The sequence below is a fragment of the Cheilinus undulatus genome, linkage group 23 (genome assembly GCF_018320785.1).
Source record: "Cheilinus undulatus linkage group 23, ASM1832078v1, whole genome shotgun sequence".
NCBI lineage: Eukaryota > Metazoa > Chordata > Actinopteri > Labriformes > Labridae > Cheilinus > Cheilinus undulatus.
The window spans coordinates 20819555-20842322 of NC_054887.1; the positions used below are offsets into that span (position 1 = coordinate 20819555).

General features: G+C 37.9%; 1 protein-coding gene across 1 annotated transcript in view; it reads right to left on the bottom strand.

The window, feature by feature from the left end:
• The window catches only part of atxn7l1 (ataxin 7-like 1), a 55882-nt gene extending 33651 nt beyond the window's left edge, over positions 1-22231 (bottom strand). The window contains exons 1-3 of the mRNA XM_041780759.1: positions 22084-22231; positions 21567-21641; positions 10664-10768 (exon numbers count right to left, since the gene is read on the bottom strand). The gene's annotated coding sequence lies outside the window, so the exon portion shown is untranslated. The remainder of the gene's footprint in view (positions 1-10663; positions 10769-21566; positions 21642-22083) is intronic.
• Between the last annotated feature and the right edge of the window lie 537 nt (positions 22232-22768).

Below are 22768 nucleotides of genomic sequence, written 5' to 3' on the forward strand. Positions count from 1 at the left end.
TATCAGGGCTGCCTATTTATGGCTAAAATCATAGTCACAATGATTTTGATTGCATTGAGATCACAATTATAAAACAATTACTCTGTGATTTTACAACATTTGCAACAAGTGCACTTACAGAACTTGGACACGGTTAATGCTTTGATTAAAGCAATTGATAAAATAAATATGTTAAAAATAATAAAAACAATGATGTTGATATACTAAATAAAATCAACAACAAGAATCACTTTGATGGCCAAAATACAACAACAAACACTGATATTTTTTACCACCTGACAAATCCAAAAAACAAAACTGGTGGCATAGCAATTGTTTAATCATGACTACCTTGTTTTCAGGATGATGGGAATCTAAAATCTTGATTAAAATTGAAACATGATTGGGAGCAGGTGGCCTAATGGTTAAAGGCGCTCCCCATGTATATAGGCGGCCCGGGTTCGAATCTGGCCTGAGGCCCTCTACCGCATGTCTCTCCCCTACTCTTGACCCTGTTTCTGATTCTATCCACTTTCCTCCTCTATCTAATAAAGGCACAAAAATGGCCAAAAATAAATCTTAAAAAAAAAAAAAAAAATTGAAACATGATCAGTTGCCTAGAAATAATGCAATGTCAAAACTATTTAGATATGATTTTTGGTCCATACCACCCAACTCTAGAGTCAATCATTCAGTTAATATTTTTTGTTCACAAACCTACCATTAAACTTATTGTTTTTTAAGTGACACAAGAAAACTGTCAGTTCTTCAAGTGGGGGTCTCCCTTGTGTGAAACAAACACCCGACCCAGTAAAAGTTAACACCCAGGAAGCAGGAGAGGGATCGTGTGTGTAACAATGTTGCACAACCAGGTAGATGAGTGTAGTGTTAATCGACTAACAGCAGCCGAGGGAGCAAAAACAGCAAAGCAGACAGACTGACCAGCCGACCCTGTGTGTTTGCTCAGAGAGCTGCAGGTGACTGAGGGACAGTGTGTATACAGAAGAGATTAACCACTGCATGTGGTCATATAACAGGTCTGTGAGTGGTTTGATTCTGCAAAGAAAGCTTCAAACAGAAAAGGAGTGTTCCTGCCTGCAGGGTTGCCTAAAAGTACAAGTGTTAGTTTGCATGCACAGCAGAGTGTTTATATCTCTGTGTGCGGTATGTTGAGGAATATTTTATAAGAGCTTATAGAGGGAATATGCAGTGTATGTGCATATGTGTGTGTGTGTGTGTGTGGCAGGTGTGTAAATAGGCCAGTGAAAGCAGAGGCAGCTGTATTCAGAGTAGCAGGATCAAAGTCCACAGGCACATTTGCAGGTATGCAGCTACAACTGCAATAACTTCACACATTGAATCACACATCATTTGGCAACACCTCACACATTAAACACTCCTCTATCAGTCAATTCAGCTCCACAGTTCAATGAAGTATGGCTGTAGGAATGAACACAGGAAAAATGTGAGCGTTTCTGAACATAATATGTACATCAGAGTGGTTTTGTATCATCCTACTCAAACATATTCTATTTCTTTTAAAGTAGAAATAGGGTGAATCAAAAATTAGAGGACAATCAAAGTTACAAATAACCAACCGATGAGAATATAAGGTGAACTTTCAGGGTTTAATTCAACCTAAATGAAAGCTCTGGTGGTGTTTGGTTTTAATTTGGTTTACATTTCCTGTGTTTAAAAGCATTTTGTTATGACAATACTCTTGTTCCATGAAAAAGAGCTTAAATTAAGATTAAAGAATGTAAACTATTTAAAGAGGGAGGTTAAAGTGCTGTTAAAGCTGCTGAGATTTTAAACTGTAAAATGACAAAATCACTGTAAGCTTAATCTTTTGGCTGACAAAAATAAATGCACCCTTTGTATTTTTTTCAAATATGAATGATGACAAATCTACAAACACATTTCATTCTGTGCAGCACAACCCTTTCTTTGTGTATTGAGCTGGTTGGGAGTTAATCCCACTGATTTACAATGCAGGGAAGGCTGCCTGTGCAAGGTCACCACGCCGCTCCGTCCACAAGGGCACCCTCACTACTACAGCTACAGACTGCCTGCCTGCCTGTCTGTCTGTCTGTCGTTATGGCAATACTAAGGTCTCAGCTGGATGCCGATTGGTTGCTGACTCATCCTGTGGGCGGAGCTGTTGCATGATGAGGAAGCAGGGGCGAGTGGAGCTCAGCTGGGTTTGTTTACATTGCGAGAGGAGCAGGGGAGAGAGTGACGGAGAGATAGTGGTGAGTAATGGAGAGAGATATCTGTGAACACTGACAGATATCCAGGCCATCGACTAAGACTACTAAGTCTACTGGGCTTATACTGGGAAAAAAACTCAGTGTAAAGAATGGTTTTAGAAAGGCAAATACATCAGAGAGATAATGCCCTTACTTGTCTATGAGATCCACATTTTTAAACTTATTTTTCAGAGTTTTTATAGCCTTATTCTTCTTATCACATTTATTGTACCTTTTACAGAGACTGCACACGTATTTTCATTTTACTTTGGTAATATGACACTGGTAATGTTCATTCTGACACCAATTCATCAAAGGAAGTCTTAAAAAGCACCAAGCAGAAAATATCAAACCAGTACTGATTATTACAGAATGATAATCTAGTCAAGACTGTATGCAACAAAATAAAAGGGTGCTAAGGCTTTCTTTGAGGACAGATTTAAACCTTAGTACTCCCGATCACGCCAGTGTGTGCTATTTTGGTCAGGTGATAGCATGGACACAAAGCCACATTTTGTCCTTTTCCTCACTTAGTGTGGAAAGTGTGATTTTAAAGCTCTCTTTCAGTTTTTGTTTGACGTCAGAATGCCAATGGGAACAGGAAATATGATCATTTGAATGTGACATTAAAGGGTTATTTTACACATAGGGGACAGTTTTTCATACAGTACTGGACTGGCATTGGTAACTTATTTTTTTCTTTATCTTAAAGATTCTGTCATTTCTTTTAAAAGGAAAACACCTTCTGAATTTTTACCATCTGCAAATCATTTATTCTGTAAAAATGCAGTCCATGTAATTTAATTCTCCATGTATTTGTGTTCATTTAATATTCTACAGTGGGGTAGTTAAAGATGGATAAAAATGCGCATATATATAATTGTATTTTTATGCATTTAGCTTGATTTTGGCTCACTTATACATCTTTCATGTTTAATTTGCACAGTTTGCAAATCCCACACAGTCCTGGAATGCAAAAAAATCCATATCATTACCTGTGTATTTCAGTATGTACATTTTTTAAGACTCAGGTATTGATTCGCAGGCAAAAAACACCTATGTATGTATGTATTCTGTGTAAATATTCATGTTTAGCTTCATATAAGTACTTTTATGTATACAACATTTCCCAAATTTCTAACTTTTGAAACTGATAACTTCATAATATTTTGATATACATGACTTTAAATAACATTTTTTGCAAATTGTTTTATTGATTTGTCTGTGTTTTTTTGGAGGTCCTGTATCTAATCCAGTAAGATAACATTTAAAAAAAAAAAAAATCATAATCTTTCATAAAGTTGAGGCTGTGTCGAAAAAATGATACCAAACATGAGAGTGGTAAACGTTCTCTGGGTGGTTTATATTGTCATAAGAAAGTTATTATCAAAATGGCAAAAATAGCTCATGGACTTGTGGACTTATCAGTGGTGATAAACTGGGCAACATTTGCATTTACTTTTTCATATAAGGTCATTAACATAGATGAAGAAATTAGCCAATTATATGGAACCCATCCAAACTGAAACACCCACAGTTAAAAATATATAAAAATGTCCAAAGTTACAATTTATCGTAGTAATGCAAGGCAAGTTAGCTGAGGTTCAACCGTGAGGGATAAGATTTGGTGATATCCAGCTGCTCTGTGAAAGGACTTAACATCAAGGCCATAGTGTTAGACAAAAAATCACCATGAGGGTGACAAAACTGGGTACCATTACCATAGAGCACAGGCTCCCAACCAGGGGTCTGGGACCCCAAAGGGGGGCACTAAAGATCTCAAGGGGGGGGCGCAAGGCTTTGTCTGCTCTGAGGTTGTCAAAATTAGATTTGCACATATTAACTTGAATGGAAATTTTTCCTTGCCCTTGAAACTTTTTTAAATGTTGCTTAGTGCCGAGTTCATGCTGATTAATGTTCGATATTTATAAAAATATATCAAAAACTATGTTCTAGACCTCCCCTCTTTGTGAAGTATCTAGAGGTAGCTTGGGTTATGAACTAGCATTCTAAAAATAAAGATTGCTTGACAAAAATCATGTTTTATATATTTTTTAGATAGATTATACCAAGGTCTTTTGGTAAGAAAAACATCATTAAGGTTTTATCAATGAAATTTCAGTACATTTTCACACAAAATGATAAATTTACTGAAAATACCAAACAGACGTGAAAACTTCCCAGCATATCAGAGTATTTTCAATGATTTTGTCTTCTGCTTTCCCAGTGTAATTACAGCCTCCTGTATTATTTATTGCTGTCTTTGTGGAGCCATACCAATTAAGTTTTCCTCTATAGTCACTTAGCAAGCATGCCTTCAACTGTAATGTGTGTGTATCCTCTTCAGCATGTACTGTATATAAAAGGTAAAGTCTTCCTCTGATGCAGAGCACTTTACTTTGTCTCAAATGAACAAACTGAGTGCAAAGAAGGAAGCAAAGAAACTCCCTGTGATCTTCAGTAGCAGCTGGCATTTTAATTGGCCGGAGCCTCTGCTAATGGCTCACACACAGCCCGGCTGCAATAACAATAACACAACACAACACCAGCAACATCCCCGGCAAACGAAACTAAGCAGAGCCTCTGTGGTTAAGGGCAAAACTTTCCAACACCACTATGAGAAATCAACGACTGCACCACAGACCAGACCTTCACTCACGCTCACACACTTTAACGCAACAACAAACTCACAAGTGGAGACACAGAGCAGCCGAAACACTTGTTAAATTTGAGAAGGAACCAAAGAAAAACGGGGGATTGTTTCTCGTTTTTCAACCTGCCCTGGAGCTCAATTAATCCACCACTACTGAGGAAAGTTGGAAGGCAGCTAGAGAGAGCAAAAACATGACCCTTGCATCGTGTACTTGACTCACTCTCACACAGTAGGAAAACAGCAGAGAGGAGCATCCAAAGAGTGAAGAGAAGATAAGAGAACTGGAAGGAATACAGTAGAAGTCTTCACAACATAAAGAGCAGATAAATCCAAAACACACAGCAATGACGGCATTCAAACACACTAAGTTAGCACCATCAAGTTGTGACACTTCATTTCTTGGTGTTTAAATATAAACTGTGCCAACAAACTAGGAATGTACCGATACGCTCAACTCATCATATATGTATCACAAGACTGGGTTCACCCTTTTCCATAAAAAATGAAACTAGTGATTTTATGTAACAGTTCACAGAGGTCACAGTTTGATTTGTGCCTTGGTTTTGGGTCACAATTTGGTTCAACAGGTAAAAAAGAAAGGAGAAGTCCTGGATCTAGATTCCCAGATTTCTCTTATAGATCATGTTAAACTGGCAGTAGTGACAGCTGCAGCTTGTTCCCGCTTTTGTTGTTTTAAACTACCTGTAATAGTTGGAACAGGCCAATGTTAATTAAAAAAGAACCGTCAGCGCTCTACATGTCTAAAACTTCTGCACAGTATTGTTTATGTTTTTTGTCCTTTCACCTCTGTAAAAGAACCTGAGTTGGTTGCTATCTGGAAATGATCTACTTTGATACTATACTGTGGTTATCACGAACAGTTTTGATCGAGATTAAAATTTGAATGGTAAGATAACGGGGGGATTTATCATGCTATCATTATAACTGGTAACTGTTTCATCCCTAATCATAAGGTATTTGCATCCCATGTGAAATCATTTATCTTACTGAGGATGTAAAAATACCTTGGAGTGCAATAAAAAACTGATTAAAAAAACAAAACAAAAAAAATAGATTTTTTTTTTTGTTTTTTTTCTCATTTTTTCTCTTAATGTAATTATTCTTGCAAATTGTATTTGTTTATATTTTCATCCTCAGTTTTCTCTCTTATTTAAGATGTGCTATTTATTTCCTTTTTTGTTTTTCAATTTTGTGAAAAATCAGGCAATCATGTGTTTAAGTTTTAACACAATTTGTTAACCTGTGTTAAAATTTTGGTACTGAAACATACCTGCATTTTTATAATTTAGACAGTGCGGAGGAGTTTGCCTGCATTTTTTGGTGCCTGAAAAAATAAAAATACCAATATTGGGTTTGGGCTTGTATTTTGCTGCCTCTGTACTGAAACATGTATCGTCATATTTTATTAAAATCCCAACTAAGCTGAAAACTTTCTGTATCTTTACACCCCTAATGGTGACTTGAGTGTATCGATACATCCTCAATATCTCTACAGCAACCTGGTCTGTCCATAACGAGATCTGAGGATTATGCAAAGGCATTACAAAATAATTTCTTTGCATATTTTCTCTTTACAAGCTCACTGGAGTCTGTATGATGTGGCCGCTGCCAGCATGAGGGATTTATTTGATATCCCACTGGGGCCACTTATGCTAAGAATATACATGCATGTTTTTCTCTAAGGAGATTTAAATAAACAAATCCACTAAATGGAGCATGTCTCTGATGTATTGAATCCAGTATATGTTAACCTTTGTACACAAATGTGGAATATACCCAACATGCATCCAGTGTAGGTCCCTGGCTTAAGTTGTGAACTCTCTCTTCCAGACTCACAGTAAAGCTTGAGCAGCAAACTAGGCATGTATAACTCAGAGCCACTGACCCCTGAGGCAGCAAACCCCCTCCTCTCTCTCTCTCTCTAGCTGTGTGTCTGTGTGAGTTTGTGCACGCATGCATTTCTGTATATGCAAGGCCTTAGTGCTGATTCGATGCACTCGCAAGCATGAAAGCAGACTCCTATGTCAGATAGAAACACAGAGGCGAACACAAGGCCGCTGCAATGAATAAAAATGCTACATTTAAGGTAGAAACCACCGGCAGGGAACAACGGCGCTATGCTTTTGAGGATATTACAGTGACTTGATGTGAATGGGCAACAATAGGAGGAAATGCATAAAACATCATGAGACTATCTTGACAGGGTCGGCTCCTAGAGGCAATCCACTCAACAGAGGTCAGGGGGAGCATTTTTCATGTCATGACACAGAGATGTGGTATGTTTGATGCTCCAAATTTAACAACGAGTCATCAGCAGTTAGACAACTTGACTTTCAGGTGATCGCAATTAGGGCTGAATGACTTAGGAAATTAACCCCTCCCCCCTTTTTTCTATTTGATGTGACATTATTTTCTAAGTTTTTCATCTTAAGTATTTTTAAACAAACAAATTTCATTCAGGAGTAAAACCAAGATAATATTAGATTAAACGTAAACTATTCTCTCCTATAGGCCAGACCTATATGTCCAGCTGAAATGAGGTGATGCATGAATCAATATGAATGACAGACATTTATTTATCTTCTTCAATCACAGTAGTATATTGACTACTTTGTTTAACCTACAGCCTTGTAAGCAGTCGTCATGACAACACAATAAAGCTCAGCCAAAAGTGTGGTACAAACATCAATATTAAGTCAGTAACAGATCACACAAATTAAAACCTGGAAGCAATAGAAAAAATCCTTTGGTTTTACCTCTCTGTATGTTAATAATTCATACTTAGTCAGTGGAAGAAAAATGACATGTCAACATATGGGTTGCATTTTTAAAACAAATGTCTATGAAATTCACATATAAATAAAATAATATTAGGACTGTCAAAAGATAAAGAATTTCAACTGCAATTAATCTCAGAATTAATGTAGTAAATTCCAATTAATCAGATCCTTTTTATTACATTCTAAAATGCCACTATTTTGCATTCAAAGCATTTTTAGTGTCATTTTGGATTTTTCGTAAACCAAGGGTAATTGACTGCCTGATTGGATATAGACTGGCTTTTATGGGGGAGACTGAGGATTATGGCATGAACTTAACCATGGTAAAATGAACCTGTTATGGATTGAAAAGCATATAAGAGAACAGTAAAAAGGGAAATGTTTGATTATAACACAATGTGCAGATAACTAGATTTTTTTTAATTGCTAATATAAATTGAAGTTTATGATACTGGAAAAATAAAAATCAATTGCTTTTTCTGTCCACTTAATGATGCTCTGGCGCCCATTGTCCAGTAAGGTCGGCAGAGGTGAGGGTCATACAGCAGGAGAAAATTATGGGGTTTGCAAGAAGTGCTGCATGAAAATAATTCTGCATGACAAACATGAGGACAAGGCTAATGCTAAATCAGTTAAACAGCTGAAAAAATGGCATAGGTAGCAATGTATGGTATCACAATTCTCAATTTATTGCAAAATGTTTAAAATCACAATAAAATTGAATTATGACCTAAGCATCATGATAATATCGTATTTTGGGGCCACTAGTGATTCCCACTCCTAGTTTATATATAAGATTTCTCATTAGAAACATCAAGGGCTGAATAATATTGAACAAAATGATCTAATTGCAACTATTTTGACTCTTATTGCAAATTCAAACTTAGGGATGCACCATGTAATCAGGATGATATCTGTATCAGCAGATATGAACATTTCTGCTATATTTACAGCCCATATTTCGGCTATAAAAATCTGCCTGTATCAGCTGTAAATATTGGCCATACAAACAAATAAATGAGTGTAGTTTTAGGCTGGACCAGCAGACAAAAATAGCTTAAGTCTCTATCTTTATTCATCATCATTCCTTACACTTTAAAGTGTGTTTTAAGGACTGAAATTAGCTAATTTTTTCATTCTCAAACGTCAAATTGCGTCCTTCAAGGGCTGAAGTTTTAGGTCTGAGCTCAACTTGAATATCAGTGATATCAGCTGAAATTTATTTGTAAATATCAGCATACTGGATATCAGCAAAAATCCAACATTAAGCACCCATATTCAAAACGAATAGTTGTATCGAAGGGAATTAACATTTTTATGTGATCTTCATTTTTAATAAGAACAACATAAAACAAAAACAAGGAAAGTACGATGTTTTGCAAACTATTCTTGAAAAAATTTGACACTTGAATGTTTGCATAATGTGTAGAGTCTAAAATCTCTGCTGCAAAAAATGTATTAAACTGGTACTTACACACACATTTCAGGTTGAAGAAATATTACAGCTACCATATAAAACTTGTAGTAGGACATATTGTGATTTAATCTGCTCAGCGTTCATTGCAAAGGAGTTAAATTGATTATTAAACATAAAAATACAACATAAGATCAATGATACAAACTTTCTGCTTGTCTGTGTCTGACTTGGCCTGTTTGTTTTCAAGTTCTGGCCCAAGATCGTTTTGTTTTATCGAGGAACTCTCAGGAGATTCCCTCTCCTGTTTATGTGTGTGTGCCTGAGTGTATTTTGGACCTGTTGTTACCCGACTCTGTGTGCGTGTCAGCGTGCAGAACCTCTGCCAACAAGCGAGAGGAGGGGGAGGCGGGGACCTGCAGGGGGCAGGAGCGGGGACAAAACAACAGTGCCTGCCAGGAGTCTGAGTGTGTCTATGTGTATGTGCGTGCCTCACAACACCACTGACCTCTTTCTGCTGAGAACCAGAAAGTGAGAATGTGTATGCATGCAAGTCTGCCGGACTCTCTCTCCTCTGAGGGAGAAGTATGCAAACGTCCGTGTGCGTGTTTGTGCGTGTTCATTAAGCGTGACCATGTGTCTCCCCTCCCCGCTCAAACAGACGGCTCAGGCTGGTGCACGTGCCACCAACAGAAGGAAGCAGCAGCTCACGGGCAGATGCGAGCACGCTCAGTAGGGTCTCAATCATAAGCAAACAAGAGGTGGACAGACAAGTTTGAGAGCCAATCAGAGCGGGGATCAACAATTTAACATAGTTTCTTTAATAAATGCAGACATTCAACAGTCTGAACATAGATATGAATGCCTCTTCTGATTTTAAATGTAATCATAACAGCTGAGTGTGTGAGCAGCATCTCAATAGATCACTTGGGTTTGTTGCATTGGGCTGCAGTCTCCATAGCAACAAATATTGGTTTTTAGGAAGTGATGGGAAGCCTCCAGGTATAAAAAAAAACATATGCAGCTGAAACTTTCCTTCTTTTTAACATAAGGGGGTATAAAATAAAGATGCTAATATTCATTATTAAATCATACAATCATCCCCTTCAATTTGGCTTTTCCTGGTAAGAATATCAGCCTTGTTCTTACAATATTAACTCAAGAGAGGTAATCTTATTCTCATAATTGGCTTTGTCCGCATGCCTTTTCCTTGAATTAAAGAAACGCCTGTGCACAATGCTATATCTGCTCCATTATCTGTAAATTATTTAGTGTTTTTAGTTCTAATCTGCCCAGAGAGTTTTAGCAAGTATAACCAAATGGTGTTTGTTAATGGAGGATAAGTTGCAGTTAGACTATTGTTTAAAGAGCCCTGCAGGGAAAGTAGTATTCTTTTATTGTTGAATTACTGTGTCTGAATGGCCCTTTTTCTGTGTGTGTGAGCTTGTTTGTTTCTGTGTTACAACAGGAGAAACCCTGAGGAGTGTATATGTGTGAATACCTCAGTGAAGTGTAGGATAATGCCCGCCCTGAGGTTTTAAATGTGAGATCCTGGTGCATGTCTTACCATAGTGTGCGAGGATGCCCTGAGGAGTGACCACCTGATTGCAGACATGGCAGACAACGAGAGAAAAATCCTCCAGAGCTGGAAATCGGCTGGAGATGAGCATGCCTGGAAAGACAGGAGGAGTAGAGGCTTTATTTTATTAAAGAATAACTAGACATTCAGCATGAATTTACAAAATCTTGGATGCTGTTTTATCTGGAGTTTAGGCAAGTAGCATTAAGTTATATTTTCGAACACCCTATCATTTATTTGGATGCCTTATAACAGAGGCAACAAACAATTACTGAAGAAGTGGTGCTTATTTCTTTATTTTATTCCTTATAAATATTTCAGATTATTAGAAATTGCCTTGGATATCCTTCTCGTACACATAACACAAAACAACAAAATCCAAGAAATGTCCTATCATTTCCAATCAATTAAAATCAAATGCATTAACAAACTGTTAATGCACTTATATTCTTTATACTATAGACTCCAAATTAAACAAAGCAGGAGTAGACCAGTAGACCAAAAATCAGATGCATTTTTTGTTGTTTTAACTATCAAAAATTCCTGACAAACTCCGATATACTATCTTAATTGTACAAAAGCATTGCCAACATTTTCCATAGATTGAGAGGACTCAATACTCTTACATACAAGGTGTTTCGAAATGATAAAATCTCCATTATTTGAATGATTGGTTAAATTGAAGTACAAAAAAATGATCTCCAAAGACCCTGCATGTACATATGAGGATATTACACTTTGGCTTTCCTACAACAAAGTAAAAAATTCTCCTGTTAGGATTTTTGAGATAGCTGTCTGGAATATCTGAGTTTAAGTTATTTGCTTGAAATATTTGGGGAATTTCCTGTTTGGATTTTTCAGGAAATGTGCTTGGAAATTTTCCTAGTATTTTCATGGAAATGTAGGGGGTATGTTTTTATTTTGTGGGGAAAATTTTGGGCCTTTTCACAGAAATTTGTGAAATGTGTTTTAAATTTTAGGGTATTTGATTGGGAATTTGGGTGGAGGTGTTCTTCAAAATTTCAATCATTTCTTGGAAATTTCACAGATTTTGTTTGCATGTTTCCATCATTTTCATTGAATTTTGCTGAAGAAATTTTTAGGGCAAATTTGCATTACAATGTAGGGATACTGCTTGCAATTTTTCAGGTATTTACACAGATGTTTTTGGTGGGGGGGTGGATTTTTCATCAGAAAGTTTAGGATTCATGATAGAGTTTCATTAAAACACTGGGGACTTTTAGGACAGTTATTATGGGAGACATTAAAAGAGTGAGAACGTTCACAGAAATTTCAGGTCTTTTCTGTGTGTCGATTTTTAAAAGGAAAATTTCCAGGAAATTCCCATTCAAAGACAATGCTGATGTTTTAACCTATCAGTTCCCACTTATACCAAATACGTAGAAAAACTAAAATTGCATCCCAAACGAAAGGTCAGGTCTCAGGAGGTTTAATGATCTTCAGTCATGTTTTAAGCCAAGAGAGAGTCCACTATCTAAATTGCACAAATATAAGTCCTATATGGTCCCAGTCCTATCTACAAATAAAGTTCTTCTTATCATTAATATGTTGGCAACATTTGGAAAAGTGGGTGGAACTGAAAAGGGGTAAGGGTTTCTCTTACGGCCCATCAGTGAAATTTAGAGAGTATACAGGAATCTGCCTACAATTTTAGATAATTAAAAACAATATATAGCCCAATACTGAGTGTCTTGGACTTCTATTTTTGTTGACATGCTATCTAAAAAGGTGTCAATTACATTTAATTTATCCTAAGTGCTCCTAAATAAAAAAATAGTAATTCCCAATCAAACCTAAATGTTTCCACTGGATCAACAAGCATTTAACTATTTTTGGTTTTGTACTGTAAACCCTCTTTTCAGAGCAGTGAGTCAGGCATGTATTTTTTTTAGAATCAACAGGAACATAGACTTACTCTTTATCTCATTTGAGAGTACAACATATTGATGTATCTTAAATAAGGCTGGGTGATATATCGAGTATACTCGATGTATCCCGGCTTTTGCCACTCCTCTGCACATGCGCATCAGCGGCAAGAAGCAAGGAAAGAGGAAGGTAAACAGAGCAGCGAGGCTAGCTAGCGGGGAGTTAGCTGACTTTTGAGACAGCAAGAAACAACGCTGGATCTGCAGCGTTGAGCAGTCGTTCAACTTTGAAAAGGAAGAGGCCAAACTTACGCGGTATTCGTTAAAACACGCCGCAAGATGTCTCAGAGACAACGGCGGCAGTAACACAACATGTCGCTAAAGACATGAGCCCAGTGTTGTTGAAAAGACACTTAGACACAAGACGCTCTCATGTTATGAACTTGTCAGAAACTGGTCCAGCGTTCATCAGCACAGATAATGGACTAATATAATCACAGCTGTGAGCCTGAATGGAGGACTAGACTGCAGGATTTTGGCCATTTACTGCATGCATGATTGGTGAGTTCTGTGTAGGTTTGCTTCACCCTAAATGAGGAAAATAATCATTTTATAGTCAGCAATAGTAAACATAACACAGAAAACATTTCAGGACTTCCCATACACTGTAAAAGACTGAGTATTTCATGATTAATGTATTTTGATTTATTAGTAAAAGACTGAATGAAGTCCTTTTCAAAATAAAACTGCTAAATTTGACTTTATATTGATATTTACTTTCTGCAAACAATTTTATTAAAAATCCCATAGAACACACTAATTTTATCACCAAACTCGTGTCATTTGGGGCCAAATTAAATACAGCTGCTGAGAGGCTATTTCAAAATATCGTGATATAATTATATCATGTATCAGGGATATAGCAAAAATATATCAGGATATCAATTTTAGGCCTTATCGCCCAACCCTAATCTTAAATATTTAATACATGCTGCAGAGCCAGCATGAAAGAAGTAAAAAAAAAAAAAAAAAAAATTCAAAGGATGTTATTACTTGCAACCTCTTTTGATATAACAGCATCCAAAAATAAGTCTTAAGCACTTACAATTGGGTACTTTCTTTTGTTTCATTACCACAGATTCAGGCAAACTCCTGCACATGATGTGAAATTCATCACATGATCTAAGATTCATAAGTATGTTTCAGTGCTTTCTGTCTTTCTCTCCTGGCAGTTTTTGGTAAAATTTATAACAGAAAATATGAATTTATATCCTAGAGTTTTGGTACTTTTTGTTGCTATCAATCAGACAGAAAAAATACAGACTGTATTCTTTGGAAACACATATTTTAAAGTAGAAAAATTGTTTGCCATCGTAAGCATCGTAGCTCACTCAAAAACATGACCAAACTCAGAAAATATCTCCTGAAAATGGCATTTAGCCTTTGGGGCTGCTCCAGCCTCTAAAACTTCACACACTTGCTGAATTTTTTGTCACCTGTTGCCAATAATATCACAAGCATGTCACATGACTGCATAAGAGCTTGCCACAAAAACACATAACAATAAGTGTTCACTTAACAGACTGGCAAACAGACTGACAGACGATCCTTCCAAATACTCTAGAAGTAGCATGTACTAGCCGGCACACTGCAACATTGTGCCTGGATTTACAAGAGACACCCCACCCACTCGACAAAAACTGAGGATTAATAGAAATACAGAAGAAAAACAAATACGTCCAATGGAAAATAGCTATTATCTCCTCTGGCTAAGCTTTGAGAAGCTAATCTTCCTGTACCCAAACAAGCTCTGCTGACAGAAATCACAGCACTTATTAACACAGGGCTTAAACCAGAATAACTGAAAGGTGGTAGCTTGTGTTGTGTTTTTTTGTGGAACTGTGTGGGTTTCTTACGGGTCTGTGGGTGCAGGGTATTACGACCTTGCTAGGTCATGTTTAGCACCAATAAGATGTGTGTGTGCTAGTTCAAACAAGGTTACAGACATATTATCCGCACATGTGAGTGATCTGTGCCTGTGAGTGTACATACTGTAAAAGGTCAGAGATGGTTTCATTACTCATCCTAGCACACGCTCAGGCAGCACTTCACTGATGGCAAGATTTTAGCACTATGAAGAATGCTGATATGAAGGTTGCTGTTGAATAAATACTGAAACTAGATCAAGCTGATGTACAAACATTGATATCAGGGTTAAAATAAGCTGATATTAGCTGCATATATAAAGGTTTCTTATTAGACCTAGTATTAGATGCCAAACAATTAGAGGAGAAGGAGGTCATGTCTCACTCAAATGTATGTGTTTGTTGAATAAACTGCTTTCTGTAAGTAGCTAATCAATCATTGTGTTTGTACAGCATGTACATTCCACTGCCAATTAAAGCAATAAAAAAGCTGAGAAGTAGAGATGCACTTTTTAAAAACTGCACTCTGTAAGGTGTATTTCCTAACAGTAAACCACCATTTTTGTTTCATGGATGAATTTCATATAATGCAGGAGGAAGAAGGAAGCTGTTAAGAGAGGCCTCATCTCTCAACCTAAATATTACTGAAATGTCAACTATGGTAGATCACAAATAAAAAGCACAAAATATGACGGCAGCTTCTATCAGCATGCTGATTTTCATCCTGACCCCCTCCTTCTGACCAAAGTCAGCAATGCCCTGATTATAGAATGGTTATAAGAAAATATATTGGCAGATTTTCCTGTGTGTGATGTGCGAAGGATGATCTTGTCCTCTTAAACTGTTTATAAACAGATTAGCAGCTTCTTGATTTTTGGCAACACCACAAGTGTTTATACAAAATCCTGTAAAACATGCTACAATCAAATTGACAAAGGAGGGAGCTGGACTGAAACTGCAGTTAGCTAAGAGCAAGCCACGTTAGCTTATTTACTCTAAAGTTGAATTTGACCAGATTTTTAGTTTTGAGAGTCGTTGGAGAGGTCGGGTGTTGCTAAATTCATCTGTCAGTGTAACCTCCAATTTCCACATACAGCGACCATGATCTGCTGGCCAATCGTACTGCAGGGCACATCACTCCCTCTCTAGTCTATCAGAACATTTCCCCCGCCCGGTGCTCCAGCACCACTCTGCTTCGTTCGAGGTACGCTGCAGGTCTATTTTCAGCGCATTCCCATCAATCACAAAGCTCCAAACAGGAAGTCACAAGCATAGAATATCAGGTTCTTTCAAAATACAACACAACGCATGGACTCTTGATCGCAAATTATCAATATATCAACATTGCGTCTCATCTTGCAGTGAGAGTGAAGGGTCACCAAGAGGTCAGTGGGTCACAGAGCGACAATGGTGCCATTGACGAGGAAGAGTTAACTTTTGAGGACATTAAGCCAAAGAAGTTTACATAAAACCACAGATCCTTCAAGTAAACATTAACCTTTTAACTTCCTGATGTACGCACCCAATGGAAGCAACAACATCATGGACTTACACTGGAAAGGATGATAAATTAACCCAAAAGGTGAAATAGTCCGCTGTTGACATACTGTTCCTGCATGAACTCGCAGTTCTTCTGCGACCTCTGCCCTCTGATCAGGGCTGCGTGCTGCAGCACAGCGCTCTAGACACAGTGCTCTAGACACACTTCCAGTGGGCGAGGTCATTTGTCTTCGGTCGGAGCAAACCTGCGGCATTTCCCTGTGCAGCGCTGTTGTCCCATGTGGAAATTGCGGGTAACACTACAAAAACAAAATGCTCCAATCTGTCATTATAGTCAATATGTGCAAGGTCACCCACATTAAAAATAAAAGTCACAATTATCAAAATCTTTTTAGTGTGTGTCAGGTTTTAGGCTCCATTTATATAGCAGTCTTTGCCCTAACATTCAATGTTTCCACATCTGTCACTACAGCTCTGTCATGGCTTGACAAGACACGCCCCACTGCAACTATAAAAATCAAGAATTTCTCTGGAATAGCAAACTGTTGGTAACGTTCGAGGTTGTGCAAGCACTCTGCTTGAAATGAACAACATAGGATAAGTTGTTTTTTAATCGATGTAGACATTTCAGTGAAAAATCTACACACTGCACCTTTAAAACAGTTGAATGAAACAGGGAAAAAAAAGACTGCAGACTGATTGAACACTATAGTTTATGTCTGCTCTGTGATCTTTCCCTCATTTTGTCATTGATAAACTACCAGCAAAGCCAGTCCAAAACCCCTGAAAAATGATCATGGGAAAAATATGTTTTCTGGCAGATTGATAATCTCTGTGTTTACAGTAACAGAAAAGGAGTTTAGTGGGAGTACTGAAAAAAGGAAAAGAATGCAATTTCCTCTGATTCTGCCAAGTCAAATGCAAGCTAAGTGCGTAACCTATTTCTGCTGCCTGAACTGTGAGTGTGTCTCAAGCCAAGTTTCACAGGCTGCCAAATGACTGACAGGCCAGAAAACGAACTACAAAAACATCACTCACTGGTGAATAAGCGAGTTTGGAGCTACTGAAACAATACACTCGCTGGACAGTAATACATTCAAAGCGTGTATCTCAACTTCTCTTGGTGATTTAGAGTTGGTACACACACACAGTAACTATCAACATCGAAAGAACAGAATGTTACTCAGCCCTAAACCAGAAAACATGAGGTTTGGCAGACTAATAACAAAGTTATAACCAAACTGTGCCGAGAAAGTTTAACTAAGGGGATACATAAACAAACTTGAGAGAAATCTAAAGGGTAAGAATCATGTTTGAGTAATCGTTGTGCTAAAACAGTTTCAGAGGAGGGCACAGGCCACAGCAACAGATTCAACTGAAATTGTTTGTTTTGATCTGGCACACCAGATAATTACATGTGCAGCACCAAAATGTCTGCTACAGCAAACCAGCCTAATGGTGGTTAGCTTGCAGCTAATGCTGCAGGCTCCAGGATATAACCTCCAACTGTTCTCCACATTTAGACAAAAATATCCCACATGTAAGTCTGGGTAACACTAACACACTACCCCAGATAGAGGAGAAAGAACAGGGAGAGTGGTAATCATTTTATTTCACAACAAAAAGTAGGTGGCATTTTGTTGCAAGTTAATCTGAGTACAAAACTCCACAGCTCTCACATCATGTGATCAAACAGCTCCACTGAGAGGCGTGGTATTAGCAAAAATGATTCTAAAAGAAACAAACTCTGCCACGAGTCTGATCATGGTTATTGCTGGTTGCATGCACTGGTTTTTGTTATCAACACTGGGGAAAATGGGAGCTAAAATTTTAAAATTCCAACTTAATTTGGAAGAATCCGAGTCCCTTTTATAACATGTGATCTCATGTTGATAGCATTTTCTTCATTGTTTGTTCTGTTGTTTTGCATGAATTCAATACATGTTGAAAAAATGTAATAATACAAATTGTGTTCTATATCAATGAAACTTATAAACTTCACATATTGTTGAAGATTTTTCTTTCTTCAAACTAGGTCATAAGAATAGTTCCACTGAGTGACCTGAAGTTCAGGAATTCTTTCCAAATATCGATGAAAAACTCATTCCTCATATCTGTTCTGCAGGAAGCAAAAGTAGGATTCACTTGTGACATTTTGCCCACAAATTCTCTTTACATCATGCTTTGCTTCAGTTATGACAAAATGGAAATTTATATCTAATTACCAATCATTATATAGATCATTTTCTTCATTATCAATTGTGTGGTTTTCAAAATGTCACCAAAAGTAAATTAAAAAAAGTCATAATTTTCTACTATCACACTGATCAACTTGTTACTTATGTTGAGATATTTGGTTTTATGTCAGTAAAGATGAAGAAAAGTTACCAGAGGTATATGTTTGGCACATTTCCTTAAAAATAAGTTGGAGAATAATTTATCCTCGCTGATTTATTTATCACTATTATTATTTCTTGCTCATTATTCAGCCGTTGAGCGTTCTTTTTTATAGACTTTATGCTCTTCTACTTTTATTCATTTTTTTCCTCAAGCAATCTTTTATAAGTCAACATATCATGCATCTGCCTGAGTAAGTGCTCCATTTTCTTTGACTGCATTCAAAAGATGACAGTGTGCTTTGAGTAATTTCAGTTCAAATCATTTAAATGCAGACAAAAGTACCACTTTTACAGAATGACTAATCTTAAGAAGTCTGCTAGATAACAGGGACTTTTTAAACTCCAAATAGAAAAGCTCACGCAATGCAAAACACTGTGCTGTTTTTTACCAAATCATGCAGTTTGTTCCCTTCTGTTTGATACGCATTTGGAAAAACAATCAAAACAAAACATGCTCACAGACATGTCCTTATCACACTGTATCTCAGAGTTAATAGCATGATGTTCTTGATGATTTCCAAGCTGGCTAAAGACAGCTGTAAAAACACAAATAGCAGCATTACAGCACTACCTATTTCGAGTGAGATCATGGCAGTCTGACCAGACTTAGCTGCTGCTGGTTGACATCTATCCTGTACGTGTGACAGTGAGACATAGACATAGATACCAACTATGCTGCCAGTCTAACCTCAACGCCATCTACAAATATGTGCATGCACGGGAAGTTGGTAAACGTGTGATGCACACAGATCTACCAACACTTTCTGCTTGATACAAATTCACAAACAGTGCCTTAAAGATGTGTTTTGCTGTGTGTTAATGAGGCTTGTGTGTGAGCATGCATCTCACTCTCAGCAGGCCTTGGTGTCAAGTTGCCAACAGATCAGCAATTCTGGGAACACCGCTCAGGTTTGGCTCTGAGAGAGGAAGATGAGGCATGTGAGTGAGTGTGTATGCGTGTGGGAGGTGAGGGGGGGTTGTTGGTATTTGACCAGAGAGAGTGAGAAGAGTTTCCCCGGCTGCTTGTGTGCGTCACAGTATTCCTACGAGGGCTGCTGTACGCTCAAACTTGGAAGGATGACTCAGGTGTGTTAGTGAGCAGCGCGTGCTCCTGTGGGTATAAATACGTGGTGGGGTGTGGAGGAACTCCTCTGACTCTGTCTCCTGAGAAGGGTGGAAGGGGCACCCACTCACTGCTTGGGGGCACCCCTAACTCCTAATGCTCAGACCTGGTTTCATGTGCTGAAGCATGACACAAAAGGCAGTGTTTCTACTGTATCATGAAAAGCCTATTTAGCTGAACGGACAAGCAGTATAGATACTGGATGAATAAATGTTTTTTTTTTCCCATATTGTGAAGAAAATTTTGGTTGTTTTCTCAGACCTCAACTTATTTATCTCATCATCTCAGAATAATAACACTGCTTTTCCTGTGATAGCCAGGTAATTTTAAGATGTCTCCTGAAGATCTTAAGAAACAGCTTATTATTAACAAGGGAGAAAATAAAAATAAAACGTGTTTAAGGCTGCAGCTTCACTACATACACTCTTAAACAGTAACACACATAACTACAATAGCTTTTATAGCAGGGATGGGCAACTTCAGTTACAGCTGGTATGTCCAAACTTTTTCCACTGAGGGCCAAATGTTGAAATGTATAAGAATGGTGGGGCCACTTTCATATTCTGCACCTTGAAGCTATTAAAGTTTTAAACCAGTCTAATGTCGATTAAGGTTTTCTTAGTGATTGAGTGTGCTCACATGGCTAGTTAGTGGTTGACAAGGCAAATAGCCAATCAACTGGGGAGGCCAGTCAGATTTCAGGGGGACCTTGTCGGCCCTGGCTACCACTGGCTACACCTGGAACACTATTGGTGCCGCTATTTAGTGGGGTAATTTATTAGGGCATTATAAACCAAGATAACATTATTGCTTTGGTTGCCAATATGTTTACCATTTACAGTATCATTTTAGTGTAGTCACAAATTAATAAAAACATCAATAAATTCTTCTTGTCTAAATGTTTGTTTACAGAATTAGCACAGTAGCACTGCTTTGTGCTGAAACTAATAAGAGCAATACAGTCAAGCCAAAGCTTTATGTTCTAATGTGGGCCATATTTCATTTTGAGTTTAAAATTTGCTAAGGGCCAAACAAATGGGGGCTGTTGGACACCCCTGAGTTACAGCGAGGACCACATTATTCTTATTCTCGCTGCCAGTGGGCCAAATAACTGCAAATTCTGGGATACTAAGAATTGAACAGATATAATTACTTTTAATTTCCAAAAAGGAACACATATCTAGCTTTAAATGTGCAAATACAATTATTTGTGCTTCAATTAACCAATTTGCCAAGCCAATTAGGGCTGTTTTTATACATCAATTAACTTGAATGAGCATAAATTTATATTTTTGAATATAAATATACATTTGAACTGCATATTGACATCTAACATCTGAACCAGTAATCAACGATTACATGTTTTACATGTTTCATGTTTTCATAACAGATTTTATCATGTTTTCCTTATTTTTACAATTTGTTTAACCAACTTGAGGGCCGCTGCAAGGTGCCCATCACTGTTATAGAGGATGTCTGCATGTGTTATGAAATGACAGTTTGTCTTATTAAAACAGGTTTGAGTCCAGCTTTTGTCATTTATTTCCAACTGCATCTTATTACATAACATGTCAATATTTGAAGCAGGTGGAGTAAAAAGATTAAACGTCAACCAATGAGCATGTAATTGAAGGCTAAATATTTTGATAATAAATTAATAATGAACCAGGAATAATTGCCAAACATTATCTGTTTCCAGCTATTCAAATAGGTAGATCCCATACTTTTATGTTTATGAGTAATTTTCTCTATTGTCTGTGCCAAAAATAAATCAATGAATGGCTAAAGCAGCAGCCCTATGAAGGATACTGACGGCAAAACACATTTATAATACTGACACAGCAGGTTATGTTATTCCCCAATATAGCTTCAATTAATCATTTGATTGCCAGGCATGTTCTCGCATTATTGCCTTGTAATAACTGGTATTGTGGTATAAGATGTAATTAAGGAAATATCATGACACCTAGGATAAAGAACATAACGTGAAATACAACCATAATAAATGATGAATGTGTACGTGACAGCGTCATGTTTACATCAGTGTAACTTCCTTACCTTCTTTGCTGAGCTTCACAGCTTCACCGAGGCAGCAAAGCTCGTCGTCGCTGTTTTTCAAAGGCGAGTCTGCGTCTAAATAAACAGAACAGCCACTTACAAACACGCCGGAGCATTCACAACAAACTTTGGGGCCATGCGTGGAGCCATGCTGGTCCGAGGGTTGGCTATCAAGTTAGCATTAGCTTGCTAGCGCCTGAGCTGGCTCCCTTAAGCGAGTGAAGCTGTCAAAGCTAACAAACTTACAGCTGGACAGTTGAGGGTAACATTACGACACGCGCCAAATGTACAAACTCGGCACTGTAACGGTTAGCTTTTCCTACCAGCACGTGCCCCGCTGTTAAAACAACCCATTAATTTTGCATTTCGTAGTAATATTTTTGACAGTTACTTTGCTGCGCTTTGACAGACCCTGCATGGTGGAGGGGCTTACTCAACTCAATCACAGACAGTTGGACCACGCACTTCCCGACACTTTGCCCGCAAAAACAACAACGCTACTGACGTGCGAACTTACTGTCAACAAAACGTAATTTAGCGGCACTGACGAAGGAAGACCAAGGCTCGCAAAGGAAGGTATCCACACTTGGTATTTGGCGATCCAGTGTCGCCATTGCTCTTCCTTCTTGTTGCTTTGCTGAGAGCCGTTTTTTCCTCTCTCTCCTTCGCACGCAGCAGGCGAAAAACGAAAGAACGAGATATGCTGACGTCAACGTCGGGAGGATTCGGCTCAGTTCGGCATCTGTCGGCGGGTTGAGAGGTTGAGCGACAGAGAGGGAGCTATGTAGGAGTTCAAAAGTTCAGTATGTACGTCAAGGGTGATGCCTTTGGACGTACTTACACATTTAGTGACATTTTGCAAGTTCGTCAACACTTTAGGCTCTCATTTAGATGCATTTTAAAATACGGAACCACGTTTTTTCGATAACATTTGTTCATCAAACAGGGGGATGTAGCCTTAAACCTTTCAAGGACATTGGGAAAGGTGCCTGTAATTAAAATGCGCCCAAAAAGATGGTGGTAGTGGGGATCATGAAGGCTAAGGCAGGTATTACATAACTCTTCCATGCATACGACCTCCAAATAACATTAGCCTCTAGCAGGGACCCCCCTCCTGCAAAATGCCTTAAATAACTTGTGCATTACGAAAGTGAATATAAAAGTTAAGCATGCAACTTCTTCATTAATTTACAATAATAACT